The sequence below is a fragment of the Bos indicus genome, chromosome 26 (genome assembly GCF_029378745.1).
Source record: "Bos indicus isolate NIAB-ARS_2022 breed Sahiwal x Tharparkar chromosome 26, NIAB-ARS_B.indTharparkar_mat_pri_1.0, whole genome shotgun sequence".
In the NCBI taxonomy this organism is placed as follows: Eukaryota; Metazoa; Chordata; class Mammalia; order Artiodactyla; family Bovidae; genus Bos; species Bos indicus.
The window spans coordinates 24,923,238-24,943,360 of record NC_091785.1 but is presented as its reverse complement, the minus strand read 5'-3'; the positions used below and the strand labels follow the sequence as shown (position 1 = coordinate 24,943,360).

At 43.2% G+C, this 20,123-nt stretch overlaps 1 long non-coding RNA gene across 5 annotated transcripts in view; it reads right to left on the bottom strand.

Moving 5' to 3' along the window:
• The window catches only part of LOC139179975 (uncharacterized), a 106,819-nt gene extending 94,935 nt beyond the window's left edge, over window positions 1-11,884 (bottom strand). For 4 of the 5 annotated variants that reach the window (XR_011564276.1, XR_011564277.1, XR_011564278.1 and 1 more), the window contains exon 1: window positions 7,244-11,884. This is a non-coding gene — a long non-coding RNA (uncharacterized lncRNA). The remainder of the gene's footprint in view (window positions 1-7,243) is intronic. The other variant, XR_011564274.1, reaches the window with a different exon arrangement.
• Between the last annotated feature and the right edge of the window lie 8,239 nt (window positions 11,885-20,123).

Sequence of the window (20,123 nt, the reverse complement as noted above, 5' to 3'; positions counted from 1 at the left end):
TCCCAGTCCACCATGCCTCCAGGTACCTGTACCTTCTACAGTCATATTCCCTTCAATCTAGGCTGGTCCTGTGACTTGTTTTAACCAAAGAATGTGGCAGAGGTGATGCTGTGCCTTAAGAGGGCCTGACAGCTTCTGCTTCTGTGCTCGTGGAAGGCTGGAGCCCCTGTGTAAGAAATCCAGGCCTCTTCCTAGATATCCTAGATGGAGAAGCCACAGGCAGGAGATGGCCTGAAGCCACATGGTGAGCGGGCGAGCAGGCAGCTGATCTAGCTAATGCCAGACATGGCCAACCTGTCAACCAAATGCAGTCACACACAGGGACTATCAGTAAGCTAAGCAAAAGAGCCACCCTGATGAGTTCAGTCCTGATAGGGCTTCCCTAATAGCTCAGACAGTAAAGAGTCTGCCTTCAATGCAAAAGACCCAGGTCTGATCCTTAGGTTGGGAAGATCCCCTAGAAAAGCGAATAGCTACCCACTCCAGTATTCTTGCCTGGAGAATTCCATGGACAGAGGACCCTGATAGGCTATAGTCCACAGGATCTCAAAGAGTCAGACATGACTGAGCAACTAACGCTTTCACCTGAATAAGTATTGCTCTAAACCAGAGTCTTAGGATGACACATCACACAGCAATGGACACATGATACCATATCTCTCTGTCTCACTATCTTCATACCATCTATCACAAATAAACAAGGAAGTCTCTGCCTCTAGAAGGCAAGTTCCATGAGGGGAGGATCTGTCTGCATACTGTGTCCCTACCCCGTAGAACCTTACCCAGCCTAGAGCAGAAGCCCCTGAGAATTGGTGGGTGAGTTCATCCCTGCTCATCTGAACCTCAGGTTGGACCAGGAGAAAATGGAAGACAACAGTCCAATGCCTGCAGCCTTGCTGCCAGATCCAGAGTCAGAAAGACACGTTGATTTTCCATTAGCAAACTTCATGCTAATCAAAGCAAACTTTAAAGGAATAAGAAAAACAGCTATTGAGGACGTTATGCTTGTTCAGAGGCGCCCCAAACAGCTGGCTTACAAGCTGCGAGTGCAGCAGTTCCCTGGGGTCATGGGAAGCAACAGCCGAGACCAAATGGCACCAATCTTTGCAGGTCCAGAGCCAACAGCTGGCCTCCTGTGCCCCCCTCACGCTGCCCTGAGTGATGACACTTCCCCACCTCCTGCAGAGCACAGCCAGCTGCTGACGCCAAAGGAAGCCAAGGTTTCCCTCTGGAGTGGGCCAGTCGGCTAAATGCGGGACAGGGGAAATTGTGTGCAAAGATGCTTCCTGGCTGCTTTTTGCACAGACAGCCCCCTGACACCAAGCCTTTTACTCCCATCTGCAAGCTCTGCCCTCTTTGTCCTTTGTATTTGCAAAAGCCTGGGATCCTTTCTCTCTAGGTAGCAGTTGCTGGCTAGAAATGCAAGGAGCTGTAAAAGAGTACCCTTCCCAGGACCCCCAGAGTCTCCAGATCTGCTGGCACCGGGATTTTTGAGGGGATATAGTCAACCCTCTTATCTTTAGCCTTGCTAAGTTTCCTTGTCTTTTCTTGGGTAGAGGTTCTCTCTATGTTCTTGTGAGGGTTCAATTAGACAATGCATTTAAAGCAGCAGTTCTCACACATCAGAGCCATTTGGAGGACTGGTTCAAACATAGGTTTCCAGGTTTCATGCCAGTGTTTCAGTAGGTCAGGCATGAGGCCCAAGAACTTGCACTTGCAGCAGTCTCCTAGGTGACACTCAAGCTGCTGGGCCAGGGACCCCACTCTGAGAACCAGTGACTGAACAGAGTAGATATATAAATGTGAACATCTGTATCCATACACGTGTACTCAAGGAGCTCCGGTTTTCCTAGAATTATCCCAAATTTTAGTCAATAGAAATACTTAAGTCCTCTTAAGTTATCCCATACTACAGCTCTCCAGGGGCTGTCAAAAAGACAGCCTTGCAGCAAAGTGGTTGTAAAGGAGAGAGAAGAGAGGATAAATATTTCACAGCTTCAGAAGTTGACATTCCTTATGTGTCCAGAAAGAAACCAAGGAGCGTCTAGAGAGAAGAGAGAGGAATCATAACCCTGGATCCCTTGCCCAGGAAGGGATTACTCACTAATCAAGGAAGAGTGTTAGGTGGAAGGGGGTTCTTAGGGCTGGGGGGTGTCAGTGGATGGATCAGGATTAATTGAACATCCTCAGACTTTAAGATCCACAGGCCTCCTGTATCAGAATCACAGGAACTCAGGCTCACAGATCTCCCTCTAGACCTGCAGGGTCAAAATCTATGAAGGGGAGGTCTAGGATTCTATTTAAATACCCTCCCAAGTCAGCTTTCTATATACTTGAGATATTTCCTCAGGTATCTCAAATCCAGTAAAAGGGGGAAACCAACAGTTAGCATGTCAAGGGTACAGAGTTTAAGCTGGGGAAAATGAAAAAATTCTGCAGATGGATGATGGTAATGGCTGCAGAACAATGTGAATGCACTTAAAGTCACGGAACTGTACACTTAACAATGGTTAAAATCGTAAGTCGGTGTCAGGTTAATTTTACCACAATAAAAATAAAAACCTACTAAGGAGATTTAAAAAATGAAGGAGATAAGCTTCATTACATATGGCCTTGACTAAGCTGTCATAACGTATCAGATGAAGTTCAGAAAGGCAAAAGAAATCATGCTTTAAAAAAAAAAAAAAAAGAAATCATACTTTGAGGTATCCCTGCCCAGCTGAGTGCCTGCTCTCATTCTAACAATAGACACTTCTGAATGAAGCCAAAGTATCTTCAGGTTAAATAGGAGGCAATATTCCTGGTGAATATACGACTCCCTTTGCTTCTCTTCTGGAGTCCCCAGGCAATATTCAGATTTATGGTAGGGGCTTTCTCAAGCACTGCTCCCCACCCACCCCAGGAGGCAATATCCCTTGCAGGTACATGAAGCTGGAGGGGCCCTCTGCTGTAAATATCCACATCACACTCCATCACAGGTCTCGAACCCACAGCAAATTCATATCGCCTAATCTCAATGCTTGGCCCATACAGAAAGTTTTAAACCTGCAAGACCAGGACGAAGGCAACCCCCTAGAGGATCACAGATGCGAGGAGGCCCAGCCTGGGTTGTAAGTTGTCCACTCCCTCCACCGTCTTCCCCACATCACACACCTGTTTATAATGAAACAAAAGAAAGACCTAGGAAATTGCTCTCATTGTGCTCAGGAACGAAAGAAGCATTGTTTATTTTTCCAAGTTCATCACAGGGATCTGTCAAGTCCCGCTTTAATCTCTCCTCCTCAGCAAAATCATGGCTGAATTCTCCAAACTGTACTCATCTCCCCCTCTTCTTCTTCTAAATGAACCAGAATCAAGGATGTGGCATTTATTATACATGGCCTTGTGTCTTTTCCTGGTATAAATAGCTTGAGAGGGTGCAAAAGTTATGAGGTTTGTAGCCAGAGAGATTTAGGCTTGAGGCTATTCCTGCCACTCCCTGACTGTCTAACTTTGATGCTGAGCCTCAGAATCTGCATCTGTGCTTAGAATTTAGAGAGATCAGTCCAGATAAAGAACTAAGAAGGTGAAATAATAGTTGTAAGAGTGCCCAGCACTGCGGAGCACACAACAGAAACTCTCTGAATACCATTAAGCTTCCAGAAGGTGAGGAAAACACAGTCTCCTTTCTTTTCCCAGAGTTATGGTTCTCAACCGTGTCTGCATATCAGCAGAGTCTGGTGGGTAACCTTGGATGCTCAGAGACCCTGGGATGGAGTAAGCATCTATTCTTTTAGAGCTCCCCTAGTCACTTCCCTAGAGAAAACAGCACACTACTGAGTTCAACAAATGTTCGAGAAGGACTTAATCAATTGATTGACATGCAGTGTGAGTGATCAATATGATTGACAAGAAGGGACTATTCCTAGCAGCCATTGTCACTGTTAGGTTCCATTTTAACAGTGAGAAAGCCCCACAGAATATTAGACCTCTTCAGATGAGCATTAACTGAGCTGCCAAATACTTGCTTTTAAGGCCAAGGATCCCAACAATATTTTTATTAATTATTCACATTTGACAGCAGTGTCTCTTCACTTACGGAGACACCTTATTAGGAAAATAACCATCTACTTTGAGACATACTTTGTTTGCTGCAGCAGTGAAAAATAAAGGGGTCATGGAGGGACTTTGGGAGGAAGAGCTGAGAAGCCCAGTGGTATATAAACAAAGAGCTGGATGGTTACTGAACTGACCCCAGAGTCATGTAATTAGAGTACAGGGGTGGAAATCTCATTAACTACAAAAATCATTAGTGGAGAAAGAAAAAGGAGGGAAGGGTAAAGATAGAGGTATCGAGCTGCCAAGAGAAGGCTGCTCAGAAGGAGGCGGGCACTGCCACTGGAGTCAGTTCTGGGGGGGTCTCTGCAGGGGAGTGAGAGACACAACAGAAGACACGAGAGCTGGCCGGCCCCAGTCCACCTGGGGGTTCCACGAGCGTAGACAACAGGTTGAAAACCCTCAGAGCATTTAAATGGCCACCATCTCTGTCTTCCAAAACCTAGGCTCAGGGTTAAGTGACAGCCCCCCTGCAGGCACAGAGGTGTGCAGAGGTGACCCTGCCCATGCATGGATATAAAGAGTCCTCTGTGATCTGAGAGTAGCCCATGGGGGAGCTGAGAATGAAGTCAAGGACCCAAGTGAGCCCAGTCCCCTGCTAGCTAACCCTACCTGATACCTGCTCCCCAAACCCCAGCTCCCTCCTGGACACTCCAAGCCTGATCCTCCCTCTGACCCAGGTAGATGAGTGCTAATTCATAGCATGTCCCAAGACCTCAGGAGGAATTTGTTCCCTTTCACTAGATTCATTCTGTTCACATACGCTGTTAGTCAGTGAACAGGGATGGACGGACACAGAGGACCATGTGTGATGAATGAATGAATGGTAAATATTAATAACAGCAATAATAACCAGCATTTATTAAACCCATGTAATATGTCAGCAGGCATGCATGCTAAGTCACTTCAGTCATATCCAACTGTTTGTGATCCCATGGACTCTAGCCCACCAGGCTCCTCTGTCCATGGAATTCTCCAGGCAAGAATACTGGAGTGAGTCACCAATTTCTTCTCCAAGGGGTCTTACCAACCCAGGGATCAAATCTGCGTCTCTTACATCTCCTACATTGGGAGGTGGGTTCTTTACAACTAGCGCCACCTGGGAAGCCCTGTAATATGCCAGACACTGTGTTAAATGAATTATATTATCATTGTTTTCTTAAACAACCCATGAAGAAGATATTGGGTTGGCCCAAAAGTTCATTCAGGTTTTTCCATAGCAGCTTACAGAAAAACGTAAATGAAGCGTTTGGCCAACCCAATACTACATTCCAGTTTTACATATCAGGAGCCTGACGTTCAGATTTCATAGCCAAGCCACATGGCCAGGAATCGGTGGAGGTGAAATTTAAGTCCACATCTGTCTGCCCCAGCATTTGAAGAGGTCAAAGCCTAACTGAGCAGAGCAACTGTACTTCTGAAAGAATCAGAACCCTGCAAACATCCAGCTTTGGAGTAGAGGAGGGAGAGAACAGGGGAGAAGAGGCCAGGGGTGCCCAGCAGTAGGGCAAGGCAGGGGCTGAGAGCCTGGTGGCTTCCTGTTCAGAAGAAGCCATCCATATGGGCCAGCGGGTTTTTTACCATTTGACTTTTACTGCCTTTAGACATGCAATGTGTACTGTACTCCAGTGTCTTATCACAGTCTGGCTCACACAACAGTCCTCTCTACAGCTCCTGTGGACAGTCAAACTGGGGCTCCCAGGAAAAGATTATGGGCCTCTAAAGGAAAGCACCCTCCATGGTGAGCTTATAGTACAACATTCTGCTTTAGTCATGTTGATGCATGGCAGAAACCGTACATCGACACGAATTTATTTATGTTATTTAACTTATATGCAGACTACATCAAGTGAAATTCCAGGCTGGATGAAGCACAAGCTGGAATCAAAATTGCCAGGAGAAATGTCAATAACCTCAGATATGCAGATGACACCACCCTTAGGGCAGAAAGCAAAGAACTAAAGAGCCTCCTGAGGAAAGTGAAAGACAAGAGTGAAAAAGTTGGCTTAAAACTCAACATCCAGAAAGTGAAGATCATGGCATCCAGTCCCATCACTTCATGGCAAATAGATGGGGAAACAATGGAAACAGTGACAGGCTTTATTTTGGGGGGCTCCAAAACCACTGCAGATGGTGACTGCAGCCATGAAATTAAAAGACACGTGCTCCTTGGAAGAAAAACTACGACAAACCTAGACAGCATATTAAAAAGCAGAGACATTACTTTGCCAACAAAGGTCCATCTAGTTAAAGCTATGGTTTTCCAGTAGTCATGTATGGATGTGAGAGTTGGACCATAAAGAAAGCTAAGCACTGAAGAATTGATGCTTTTGAACTGTGTTGTTGGAGAAGACTCTCGAGAGTCCCTTGGACTGAAAGGAGATTAAACTAGTCAATCCTAAAGGAAATCAGTCCTGAATATTCATTGGAAGGACTGATGCTGAAGCTGAAGCTCCAATACTTTGGCCACCTGATGGGAAGAACTGACTCATTGGAAAAGACCCTGATACTGGGAAAGGTTGAAGGCAGAAGGGGAAGGGAACAACAGAGAATGAGATGGTTGGATGGTATAACTGATTTGATGGAATGAGTTTGAGCAAGCTCTGGGAGTTGGTGATGGACAGGGAAGCCTAGTGTGCTGCAGTCCATGGGGTTGCAAAGAGTCAGACATGGCTGAGTGATTGAACTGAACTGATGGCAGAAACCAACACAATATTGTAAAGCGATTATCCTTCGATTAAAAGTAAATTTAAAAATAAAATAATTGTTCACATCCATAAATAAAAGTAAAATAAAACAGTGAAAAAAATTTTTAATAAATCAAAGTACAAAGGGGCTACTTTTTCTTAATCTATTCAAAGATACGTGTATGTGAGCACATGTGCCCATATATGTGCATGTGTAAAATTTTGCTGAAACATGAAACCCAAGCTTAGGATGTGTATAGATTTTCCATTCTCCCTCAACGAAGCAGACAGGCATATAAATTTTAGGATGCAGTAGCCTCAGGTTATCTCGATTAAGAACAGTGGTCATAATTTATTAGTATCCTCTGTACCCTTTAGAAAGGAAAAACCCATCACATGGCCATTGCCAGGGATTTAAAGTCCTTCATAGAATTTTCTCAAGGATTCTTCAGAACACTTACCCACATACTTCCTTGAATAAGAGAGAAGGAATGGAACTGCACGTAGAACCAAAGGACATGCATATACAGCATGGCATATATGCCATATACACCACGGCCTGTCTCATCTAGCATGCCTACAGGAGAGCGGCAAGCAGCCAGGCGGCGTCAGTCTGGTGCGGGGAAATGGGTTTAGAAGACACACGCATGTCTCTGGACCATTCTCAACTTGGACCAGACCTCAGTCAGAACTGTCAACCTCCACAAGTAAGTCAGCAGCTGAGCTTCAGGCAAAGGCAGAATAAAATGTAGGAAGAGACATAGGTCGTCTTTATATCCCATAACCTAGTCTCCGTAAGACTCCAAAACACCAGTAACCCCAGCAGATACCAAAATCCCACACCCCAAACCAAAGTCCTGTCTCGTCTGGTTTGCTATTAACCTGAGCCAGTGAATTCCTTAAATTAACATCATAGGTCATTTAAATGATATAAAGTTCTGCCATTTGGCAGAGGTACTGGGGAAGTAAACAGAATAAAACCGTGCTCATTGACAGGAAACTTGAAGCCAAAATGGGTCTGCTGGAGACTCCTGCTTTCAGGGAACATCAGTATATTTGCACTGGCTCTCACAGATTGTTCTGGAAAACCTCTCTCCTCCATGATAAACTAGATTATGCTTTTATTCTCAGACTAGATCTTCTAAGTTCATGTTCACTAATGCCCCATTTAGCTAAGTCTTCCTGAGCCTGGGGAACCAAGTCCTTCATCAGTATCTTCTCACAGAGTGTGCTACATACCTGCTCACAGGGGAGATTTTTAAACTACAGAGTCAAAGCACTCAGTAGCTGCAATTATATGTGTGTGTACATGTATGTTGGAATACACACACAAATATGTATGTATATATACATATATGAGGCTTCCTTGGTAGCTCAGCTGGTAAAGAATCCACCGAAATGCAGGAGACTCCGGTTCGATTCCTAGGTCAGGAAGATCCCCTGGAGAAGGGATAGGCTACCCACTCCAGTATTCTTGGGCTTCCCTGGTAGCTCAGATGGTAAAGAATCTGCCTGCAATGTGGGAGACCTGGGTTCGACCCCCGGGTTGGAAAGATCCCCTGGAGGAGAGAATGGCAACCCACTCCAATATTCTTGCCTGGAGAAACCCCATGGACAGAGGAGCCTGGTGGGCTACAATCCATGGGGTCACAATGAGTTGGATATGACTGAGAGACTAAGCACAGCACAGCACATAAAGACATATATATACAGCAAATAGCTCTACACACACATACATACAACAAACAGCTACTTATAATATATAGTTGCTAAGGCGCATAGATAGATGGCTTCCCAGGTGGCACTAGTGGTAAAGAACCCACCTGCCAATGCAGGAAACATAAGAGACGCAGGTTCAATCCCTGGGTTGGGAAGATCCCTGGAGAAGGAAATGACAACCCCCTCCAGTATTCTCGCCTGGAGAATCCCATGAACAGAGGAGCCTGGCGGGCTACCATCCAAGGGGTCACAAAAGAATTGGACGTCACTGAGGACACACGCACCACATAAAGACTGAGAAAGATTCCTGGCAGCAAATTTCCCAAAGGAAGAGGGAGAGAAGGAAAAATCACCCCATAGCAAACCCTCAAGATGAGAGTTGAGGCCTGATTCTGCTGATAACATAGAAGCTGTCACTGGGCCCTGTTCTTGCCCAACCCTTGTGTTGTTTCCTTTGGGCCTATTAGCTAATTTATACCTGGAAAAGGTCAGTTTTCATTCCAATCCCAAAGAAAGGCAATGTCAAAGAATGTTCAACTACCGCACAATTGCACTCATCTCACACACTAGTAATGCTCAAAATTCTCCAAGCCAGGCTTCAACAGTATGTGAACCATGAACTTCCAGATGCTCAAGCTGGTTTTAGAAAAGGCAGAGGAACCAGAGATCAAATTGCCAACAGCTGTTGGATTATTGAAAAAGCAAAAAAGTTCCAGAAAAACATCTATTTCTACTTTACTGATTATGCCAAAGCCTTTGACTGTGTGGATCACAATAAACTGTGGAAAATTCTTAAAAAGATGGGAATACCAGACCACCTGACCTGCTTCTTGAGAAATCTGTATACAGGTCAGGAAGCAACAGTTAGAACTGGACATGGAACAACAGACTGGTTCCAAATAGGAAAAGGAGTACATCAAGGCTGTATATTGTCACCCTGCTTATTTAACTTATATGCAGAGTACGTCATGAGAAATGCTGGACTGGATGAAGCACAAGTTGGAATCAAGATTGTCAGGAGAAATATCAATCACCTCAGATATGCAGATGACCCCCTTATGGCAGAAAGCAAAGAAGAACTAAAAAGCCTCTTGAGGAAAGTGAAAGAGGAAAGTGAAAAAGTTGGCTTAAAACTCAACATTCAGAAAACTAAGATCATGGCATCTGGTCCCATCACTTTATGGCAAATAGATGGGGAAACAATGGAAACAGTGACAGACTTTGCTTTTGGGGGCTCCAAAATCACTGCAGATGGTGACTGCAGCCATAAAATTAAAAGATGCTTACTCCTCGGAAGAGAAGTTATGACCAACCTAGACAGCATATTAAAAAGCAGAGATATTACTTTGCCAGCAAAGGTCCATCCAGTCAAAGCTATGGTTTTTTCAGTAGTCATGTATGGATGTGAGATTTGGACCATAAGAAAGCTGAGAGCTGAAGAATGGATGGTTTTGAACTGTGGTGTTGGAGAAGACTCTTGAGAGTCCCTTGGACTGCAAGGAGATCCAACCAGTCCTTCCTAAAGGAAATCAGTCCTGAATATTCATTGGAAGGACTAATGCTGAAGCTGAAACTCCAATACTTTGGCCACCTGATGTGAAGAACTGACTCATTTGAAAAGACCCTGATCCTGGGAAAGATTGAAGGCAGGAGGAGAAGGGGATGACAGATGAGATGGTTGGATGGCATTACCAACTCAATGGACATGAGTTTGAGTAAACTCCGGGAGTTGGTGATAGACAGGGAGGCCTGGTGTGCTGCAGTCCATGGGGTCACAAAGAGTTGGACATGACTGAGTGACTGAACTGAACTGATCTGCTAACATTACAAGCATCACTACATACACTGAATTCTGCATGCATTATCTTATTCAGCCTTTAAACAGTCCCAAGTCAGGAGCTGTGTGCCCAATCACTCAGTCACACCTGACTGTTTTGTGACCCTATGGACTGTAGCCTGTAGGCTGCTCTGTCCATGGGATTTCCCAGGGAAGAACACGGGAGTGGATTGCCATTTCCTCCTCCAGGAGATCCTCCAGACCCAAGGATTGAACCCAGGTCTCCCGCATTGCAGGCAGATTCTTTACCAGCTGAGCCACCAGGTCTTGCTCTGTTTCTGTTGCACAGATGGAGGTGTTGAAGCTCAAAGAAGGAAAGAAATGTTTCTAGTATGGACGGCTTCTGAACTGGAGAGTCAGGTTTTAAACTCCAGTCAGTCTGAACCCATTGCCCAGATTCTAACCTCACGCTATCCTGATTCCCTCGGAAGAGAGGACCTTAAATAAACATTGAAATGTTTGATGCCTGACCACTCTTTAAGCAGCAGCTGTGGGCAGGATGGTTTGGGGGAAGCACAGAGTGGAGACAGCAATTCCCTCCAACTGTGCCCGGACCGCCATGCATGAGCACCTCCAAAGTTCCCTGCAGCCTTAGTGACACCGTGGGGGGCGGGGGCATGTGTTCGCAGAGGGACGCAGAGGCTCTCCGTGGGGAATGAGGCAGAGGTGGGGAGCAGGGTCAGTGCCCTGTGGATGTGGTGACATCCAGCAAAGACAGATACACACAGTTGGCCAGAGGCAGCAGCGCACAGCAGAAGCCTGCAGCAGCTGACCAAGCTCCCCTGTGAGCTCTCACAGAGCACCCCCTGCACACACCAGGAACACCAGAGGGGCTTTTGGCAAGGATCAGGTTTCTGCACTAGCAGGAGAGGGTGAGAGCTAGGAAAGCATAGAGGATTACTGATGACCTGACCCACTTTAAACCTTAGGCTGCAATGGCCTGAGGAAACTCACATTAAATGCATGTGAAGAGAAAGAACCATCTGATATCCATCCTGACCTTTTTTTTTTTTTTTTTGAAATGATCATGACTTCTTTGAAACCAAAAGCCCAAGTGAGATGGCAAAAAAATAATAATAATAAAATTTGCATCAAAATGAGGGTAATAGTTTCAGTTACCCAGTGCCAGCTTCACCCTAAATTATCCTCCATGTTGATGAGAATCATTGACTTAAAGTCTTTCCAAGAGTGCCAATCAGCCCTGACTGTCCAGGGAAATATCTACTGGCTCCATGAGCAGAACTCACACTCCATAGCCCTCAAGCCATGGGAGTATATTCCCACATTCACCGACACGTAGGTTCACAGGCACCCATACAAAAGACCTACCCGTAGACGCAGAGTTGACAAGACCAGCCTAAGGGCTCGGCCGTGCCTTTCCTCAGCAGATGCCTTGTGGAGAAGTGCTGGCCTGTCTATGCCCTGTGGCTTCAGTCATCAGGAGGGGAAGACTAATTAGTCAGTCTGAGCTCCACGGAGGAAATGCTGACAGACTCAATAAGCAGCCAGTGTTAGGCTCCAGGGGGAGTGGGAGGCTGGCCACGTGAAGGAGCAGAGGGCAGCAGGTCCCCGGGCAGGAGAAGGGCAAACGGGCGCTCTCCCAAGAGCCCTTTACCTGCTGATCTCTTCAGCCTGAATTCCAGAGGTTGTTTTCAAGCAATATCACGGAAGCCTTACCAAGCACCAGGCCCTGTGCTTGTGCTGCCTCGGACAGCCATGCCTTTGAAAGGGGAGTGGGTGGTGGGGACAGGCGGCTGATGGCAAACGTCACAGGGCTTTGCAGCGTGTGCACAATATACCATCATCCTGGAATGTCAGCTCTCTGTCTAAAGAAGTGTGGGGCAGAGATGCTCAGTGGATAGCAAAACAGGCATGAATAGACTAGAATATAGTGAAACCCTGCAGAAATGTTTAAAATAAAGAGACGATTTTAAAATTAGAGCTGTACTCCCAGACCCTCCTGGGGCATGTTGTCAGCGAGGGTATGTCAGTGGACTCGGCCCTCGTAAAGCAACTCTGAAGGTTAGATTTCAGAATTTCTTCCTTAAATTAAAAACAATAGCTGTGTGATCTTAACTATATACAAATGCATGCTTAGTTGTGAAAGTACACAAATGAGACCTAGAAGGACACATCAGACAGTAAAGTGTGATTACAAATGACTTCGTGTTTTGCTTCTTGTGTTGTTTTTGATTTCCTATTATGCACATGATAACTTTTAAGAAATTTTTAAAATTCTAAATATTTTAAAAACCTTTAACAACAATACTAATAATGGCTTAACGCCTTGCCCAAGCTCACCCAGCTCATGACTGAGCTACAAGTATAAACTAAGGGTTTCTGATTCCACCATTCCATTCAAGAAGACAGCTGGGAGAACACAAGTCACTGTTCATACTAGTAGGAGAGCACTTAGGCTCCTCAGTTCTTCCTTGGTTTTCCCAGGGAGCACCAAGGGAACCCAGGCAGGCAGAGGGAGATGATGTCCAGAAAAAGACGGTAGACAGACTCAGAGAGGAGCAGGTCCAAACAGGATGGGGATATCTGAACAGCCAACCACAGAGCTTAAGGAAGCCCTGAAACAAACAAAAATTGTCTGCTCCCCTAATGATCAGGTGTGATGGACACTGGGTTACACAAAGAATTAAAGGTTTCTTTTTCATTTCCTTCAATGTTTCTTTCTTGTTCAGGATGGGGAACACATGTATACCTGTGGCAGATTCATTTTGATATTTGGCAAAACTAATACAATTATGTAAAGTTTAAAAATAAAATAAAATTAGAAAAAAAAAAGTGTCGTGATTCAGGACGTCACAGAAGCCTACTGATTGTGAAAAACTGATTTAGTTTTAATAAATATATTTGTACCCTTTCTGGACCTTGTTGGAAACATTAAATTATAGTGGATTCCAAGTATTTTTGAAGATTAACATTCACAAAGCTTGGGTGAGCTTTTATTTCATTTACATATCCTTATTTCCTTGCACATCTTCCACATTGAAAGATATACTACAGGCAAGAAAAGTCAGGTCTGGAACCTGCCCGAGGGAGAGTCTCACAGGGCACAGGGATGCTGGGGCAGACATGGGCAGACGGCCCCCTGGAGGCTGCACCACCTTCCTGCCTGGACAGCCCTGCCTAAAGGTTATAGTTGAGCAGAAGAGCAGAAATTCACCATCCAACAGACAATTAACCAGCCGGGCAACTGTTCTAGGCACTGGGACTGCTAAACATTTTCTGGAATAACAGAACTGATGCAAATTCAGACTCTTGGGTGAGTAAAATAAGCTGCAAGGATATATTGTACAACATAAGGAATATAGACAGTATCTTATAATAACAGTAGAGTATAACCTTTAAAATGTGAATCACTATAGTGTACACCTATAACTTATAATAATATATATCAACTATACTTAAATTTTTTTTAAATAAATGAGAATTAAAAGGTACTTAGATTAGTGCCTGGAAGATAGAAGCACTCTGTAAATACTAGCTTTTATTAAGAACAATAACACAAATAAGAAGATATAGAACTTATTGTTCACTGAATAGTATTTTCTATATGTTCACTATACAAAAGTTAGTTACCTGTTCTCTGGCCTCCTCTCTCGGGCCCCAAACAGGTGACAGAAGGGGGCTAGGAACACACTGAATGTTAGTGAATATATGCATCAAAGTGACTTTACTGCAAACCAAAGAAACCAATGATGTTGAACTCCCTTTGGTTTTTGCACCAGCTGTCCCTTAGAAGAGCTGAATGATGCCTGCATCCATTATCCAGGCACCTGAGGCCACATGCAGGGGTTTCATTAGCATTTCACTTTGTTCATCACCCTTGATAGCCCAGATCATGGCCTTGATTTCCCTCTGGATGGGGCAGTAGGAGTCCCTCTCCTTACAGGATAAAAATAAACAAATAAAGCAGGGAGGAAGGCAGGGTAGGGGTGAGGAAGATGCTGTAAATTGTGTCCACTGGGTTCAGAGAAAATCGGTTATGGACGCTGTTCACAAATCGAAATGGGACCGGCTCCACCAAGGTAGATGTTAAGTAAAAAGTAAAAGTAAAAAGTTCACAGCTCCTTGCTAACTGTCCTCACTCAGCCCCCAGTGCTGACCATCAACTGGGAGGAGGGGGGCTCATCCTTACAAAAATGCAACACAAAGGAGCGAGTTGATGAGCTGTGGGGAACAGATGTCTTGATTTCCTCCCTGGACTCCTCAATGCTACTTTCAGCTTAATTAGCCAACTGTGCTCTCCTCACACCTGGATGGGACTCTGGATGGGAATCTGGAGGGCTGAGCAAACACCCCCTGGGCTCCTAAAAGGTGGCTCCATCCCTTCCCTACCTACCAGGCTCTGTCTGAGCCATAGGAGTCTGCCTCTCAACCACACCGCTCCCAGCATTTCTGCCAACGTCTGGAGACTTACTTCACCACGTGTTCTTCTATCTATAACTAACATCTATCCTCACAATAGGGCCCACTTCAAAGGGTTCTTGTGATAATTAATGGAGGTCACAGACATTGGATACTCAGCAAGAGACTGGCCAATGGTGAGGACTCTTCCTACCACTCATCTCATTTTCCTTTCTCAGTAAGAAATTAGAAAACCCAACATATTTCTAACTAATAAGACAAACCAATTAGAAGATACCGACCTGTAAGTTCCTATTTAGATAGTCTTCTTACAATAACTAGAAGTTTAGGAAAACCAAACCCTTGGAAGTTCATTGGTTTACATAAGGAAATCAATATAATCAAGGAAAATTAAAGCAAATTCAGATTTTTTAAAGACCAGTGATATTCTCCTGACTGTATTTTATAATCACTCAGGCAACATTTTTGAAAAAAGAATTCCCCAAGCTTATCCCTGAGATTCTTATGAATTAGTCAATGATAGTGTCCCTAATATTTCTTGTATTAAGACATTTATTTTTTAGAGCACTTTAAGGTTCTTGGCAAAATTGAAGGGAAGGTACAGATTCCCCACGGACCCTCTGAACCCACGCATGCATAGCCCCTCTCACGATGAACAGCTCCTACTAGAGAGGTATATCATTTGTCACACAGGATGAGCCTATATTGACACATCATCATCCCCCAAAGTCCATAGTTTACGCTATGGTCCATTCATAGTGTTGTGTATTCAATAGGTCTGGACAGATGTATGATGACAAGTATCCATCATTATGATGTCATACAGAGGATTTTCACTGCCTGAAAAATTCTCTGTGCTCCACCTATGCACTCCTCCTATGTCCCTCCTGGCAGCCGCTGAACTTTTGATAGTCTCCGTAATTTTGCCTTTTCCAGAATGTCCTACACTTGGAATCATACAGGATGTAGCCTTTTCAGGTTGATTTCTTTCACTTAGTAATATGCATTCAAGTTTCCTCCACATCCCTTCATGGCTTGATAGCTCATTTCTGGATGTCCCACAGTATACTTATTCATTTACCTACTAAAGGTCATCTTGGTTGCTTGAAAGTTTGGCAATTGTGAATACAGCTGCTATAAACAACTGTATGCAGAATTCTGTGTGAACGTAAATGTTTACCTCCTTTGGGTAAATTACCAAAAAGCATAGTTGTTGGATAATGTGCTAACAGTATGTTCAGTTTTATAAGAAACCATCAAACTGTCATCTAAAGTTGCTATACGATGTCATATTCCCACTATCAAAGAATGAGAATTCCTGTTGCTCTACATCCTTGCCAGCATTTGGTATTATCAATGTAAATTTTTGCCATGCTAATAGGTGTAGAGTGGTATTTCTTAGTTGTTTTATTTTGTATTTCTCTGATGACATGCAGTGGGATATCTTTTCATATGTTTATTTGCCATCTGTATATATCTTTTGGATAAGGTATCTGTCTGTTAAGATCTTTGAATTGCTTTAAAACCAGTTCATTTCTTTTCTTATTACTGAGTTTTAAGAGTTCTTTGCATATTTCAGATAAAGGTCCTTGGTCAGAGGTGTCATTTGAAAATACTTTTTCCTACATGATCACAATGTATAATTCTTTCTAAACATTGTCGGATTCTCTTGGCTACTATTTTGTTGAAGATATTTGCATCTATGTTGATGAGAAATAATGTTCTGTAGTTTTCTTTCCCTGTAATGTCTTTGTCTAGTTTTGTAACTAGGGCGATCACCATCTCACAGATTCAGGTATGACCTAAATCAAATCCCTTACGATTATACAGTGGAAGTGACAAATAGATTCAAGGACTAGATCTGATGGACAGAGTGCCTGAAGAACTATGGATGGAGGTTCGTAACACTGTACAGGAGGCAGTGATCAAAATCATTCCCAAGAAAAAGAAATGCAAAAAGGCAAAATGGTTGACTGAGGGGGCCTCACAAATAGCTGAGATAGAAAGAGAAACAAAGGGCAAAATAGAAAAAAAAAGATATACCCATCTGAATGCAGAGATACAAAGAATAGCAAGGAGAGAGAAGAAAGCTTTCCTAAGTGAATAATGCAAAGAAATAGAGGAAAACAATAGAATGGAAAAGACTAGAGATATCTTCAAGAAAATTAGAGCTACCAAGGGAACATTTCATGCAAAGATGGGCACAATAAAGGACAGAAATGGTATGGACCTAACAGAAGCAGAAGTTATTAAGAAGACGTGGCAAGAATACACAGAAGAACTATACAAAAAAGGTCTTAATGACCTAATAATCACGATGGTGTGATCACTCACCTCAAGCCTGACATCCTGGATTGAGAAGTCAAGTGGGCCTTAAGAAGAATCACTACAAACAAAGCTAGTGCAGGTGATGGAATTCCAGCTGAGCTATTTCAAATCCTAAAAGATGATGCTGTTAAAGTGCTGCACTCAGTATGCCAGCAAATTTAAAAAACTCAGCAGTGGCCATAGGACTGCAAAAGGTCAGTTTTCATTCTAATCCCAAAGAACGAAGAAGGCGATGGCACCCCACTCCAGTACTCTTGCCTGGAAAATCCCATGGACGGAGGAGCCTGGTGGGCTGCAGTCCATGCGGTCACAAAGAGTCAGACATGACTGAGCTACTTCACTTTCAAAAGGCAACGCCAAAGAATGTTCAAACTACCACACAATTGCACTTATTTCACAAGCTAGCAAGGTCATGTTAAAAATCTTCCAACAGTACTTGAAACAAGAATTTCCATATGCTCAAGTTATATTTAGAAAAGGCAGAGGAACCAGAGATCACCATCAGATCATAGATAAAGCAAGAGAATTCCAGAAAAACATATATTTCTGCTTCATTTACTACACTAATGCCTTTGACTGTGTGAATGACAAAAACTGTGGAAAATTCTTAAAGAGATGGGAATACCAGACCACCTGACCTGTCCCCTGAGAAACACGTATGCAGGTCAAGAAGCAACATTTAGAACCAGACATGGAACAACATACTTCTTCCAAACTGGAAAAGGAGTACATCTAGGCTGTGTATTGTCACCGTGCTTATTTAACTTCTGTGCAGAGTACCTGTGACATGTGTGTGAAATGCTGGGCTGGATGAAGCACAAGCTGGAATCAAGATTGCCAGGAGAAATATCAATAACCTCAGACTATTGCAGATGTGCAGATGACACCCTTATGGCAGAAAGTGAAGAACTAAAGAGTCTTTTGATGAAAGTGAAAGAGGAGAGTGAAAAAGCTGGCTTAAAACTCAGTATTCAGAAAACTAAAATCATGACATCTGGTCCCATCATTTCATGGCAAATAGATGGGGAAACAATGGAAACAGAGACAGACTTTATTTTCTTGGGCTCCAAAATCACTGTGAATGGTGACTGTAGCCATGAAATTAAAAGACACTTGCTCCTTAGAAGAAAAGCTATGACAAACCTATACAGTGTATTAAAAAGCAGAGACATTACTTGGTCAACAAAGGTCCATATAGTCAAAGCTATTCTTTTTCTAGTAGTCATGTATGGATATGAGAGTTGGACCATAAAGGAAGCTGAGTGCCATAGAATTGGTGCTTTTGAGCTGTGGTGTTGGAGAACTCTTGAGAGTCCCTTGGACAGCAAGAAGATCAAAATAGTCAGTCCTAAAAGAAATCAACCCTGAATATTCATTGGAAGGACTGATGCTAAATGAAGCTCCAATACTTTGGCCACCTGATGCAAAAAGCCAACTCACTGGAAAAGACCCTGATGCTGGGAAAGATTGAAGGCAATAGGAGAAGGGGATGACAAGACAAGATGGTTGGATGGCATCACCGACTCAATGGACACGAGTTTGAATAAACTCTGGGAGATAGTGAAGGACATGGAAGCCTGGTGTGCTGCAGTCCATGGGTCGCAGTGTCGGACACAACTGAGCGACTGAACAGCACCTCCCAGAATGAGTTAGGAACTGTCACCTCTGCTTCTCCTCTGACAGAGACTGTAGAGAAGCGGTACAATTCCATCCTTAGGTGAACCCATCTGAGCCAGTGCTTCTGTTTTGGAAGGTTATTAATTATCGGTTCAAGTGATTTAATAGATGCAAGCCTGTTCAGACTGTCTATTTCTTCCTTGTGAATTTTGGCAAATTGCGCCTCCCTTGGAATTGGTTCATTTTATCTAAGTTATCAAATTTGGGGGCACTTGAATTGCTTATAGTATTGCTTTGCTATTCTTTTTAATGTCCTGGGATGTATATTAATATTCCCTTTTTCATTTCTGATGCTAGTAATTTCTGTCCTCTTTTTTTCTTAGTTAGCCTGGCTAGAGGTTTATCAATTTTATTGATTGTTTCAAAGAACCAGCTTTTGATTTCATTGATTTTCTGCATTGATTTCCTGTTTTCCATTCCATTGACTTCTGCTCTAATTCTTATTCTTTCTTCTGCTTACTTTGGATTTAAGGTTCTCTGCTTTTTCCAGGTTCTTAGAAGTTCATAGGTTTCCTAGAATCACATAGCTGATAGATTTTACTTTTTCGTCTTTTCTAATATATGCACTCAATTCTATAAATATCTCTCTAGGTACTTCTTTCATTGAATTCCACAAATTTTGTTAGGGCTATGTTCTCATTTTCATTTGGTTGAAAAGATTTTTAAGTTTCTGTTTAGACTTCTACTATGACCCTGTGTTACTTAGAAGTTGGTATTTAGTCTCCATGTACTTCTGTGTATCTTTCTGTTATTGATTTCTAGTTTAAAGCCAGTGTGGTCTGAAGGTAGACATTGTGTGGTTTTTATTCTTTTAAATGTGTCAAGGTTTGTTTTATGGCCCAGAATATGGTCTGTCTGGTGACTGTTCTGTGTGAGCTTGAAAAGAATCTGTATTCTGCTGTTGTTGGATGAAGTAGTATATATATTTCCTCTCCAGTTGATTGAACGTGCTGTTGAGATCAACTCTGTCCTTACTGGTTTTCTGCCTACTGGATCTGTCCATTTCTTATAGAGAAGTGTTGAAGTCTCTAGCTTTGATAGTGGAGTCATCTATTTCTCTTTGCAATACTTATTGGGTTAGGCCTCATGTGGGTTGATGCTCTATTAAGTTATGAAGCAGTTGTTAAGGAATGCTAATTCTTTTTGGAGAATCCACTTTTTAATTATTATATAATGTCCTTCTTCAACCCTGCTAAGTTTCCTTAGTTTGAAAGCTGCTCTGAGATTAAAATAACTACTCTTGCTTTCTTAAGATTAGTGTTAGCCAGGTCTGTTTTTCTCCATCCATTTATTTTTAATATACACGTGTTTTTATATTAAAAGTAGGTTTTTTCAACAAGGACATACTGTATAGCTCAGGGAATTCTGCTCAATGTTATGTGGCAACCTGGAATGGAGGG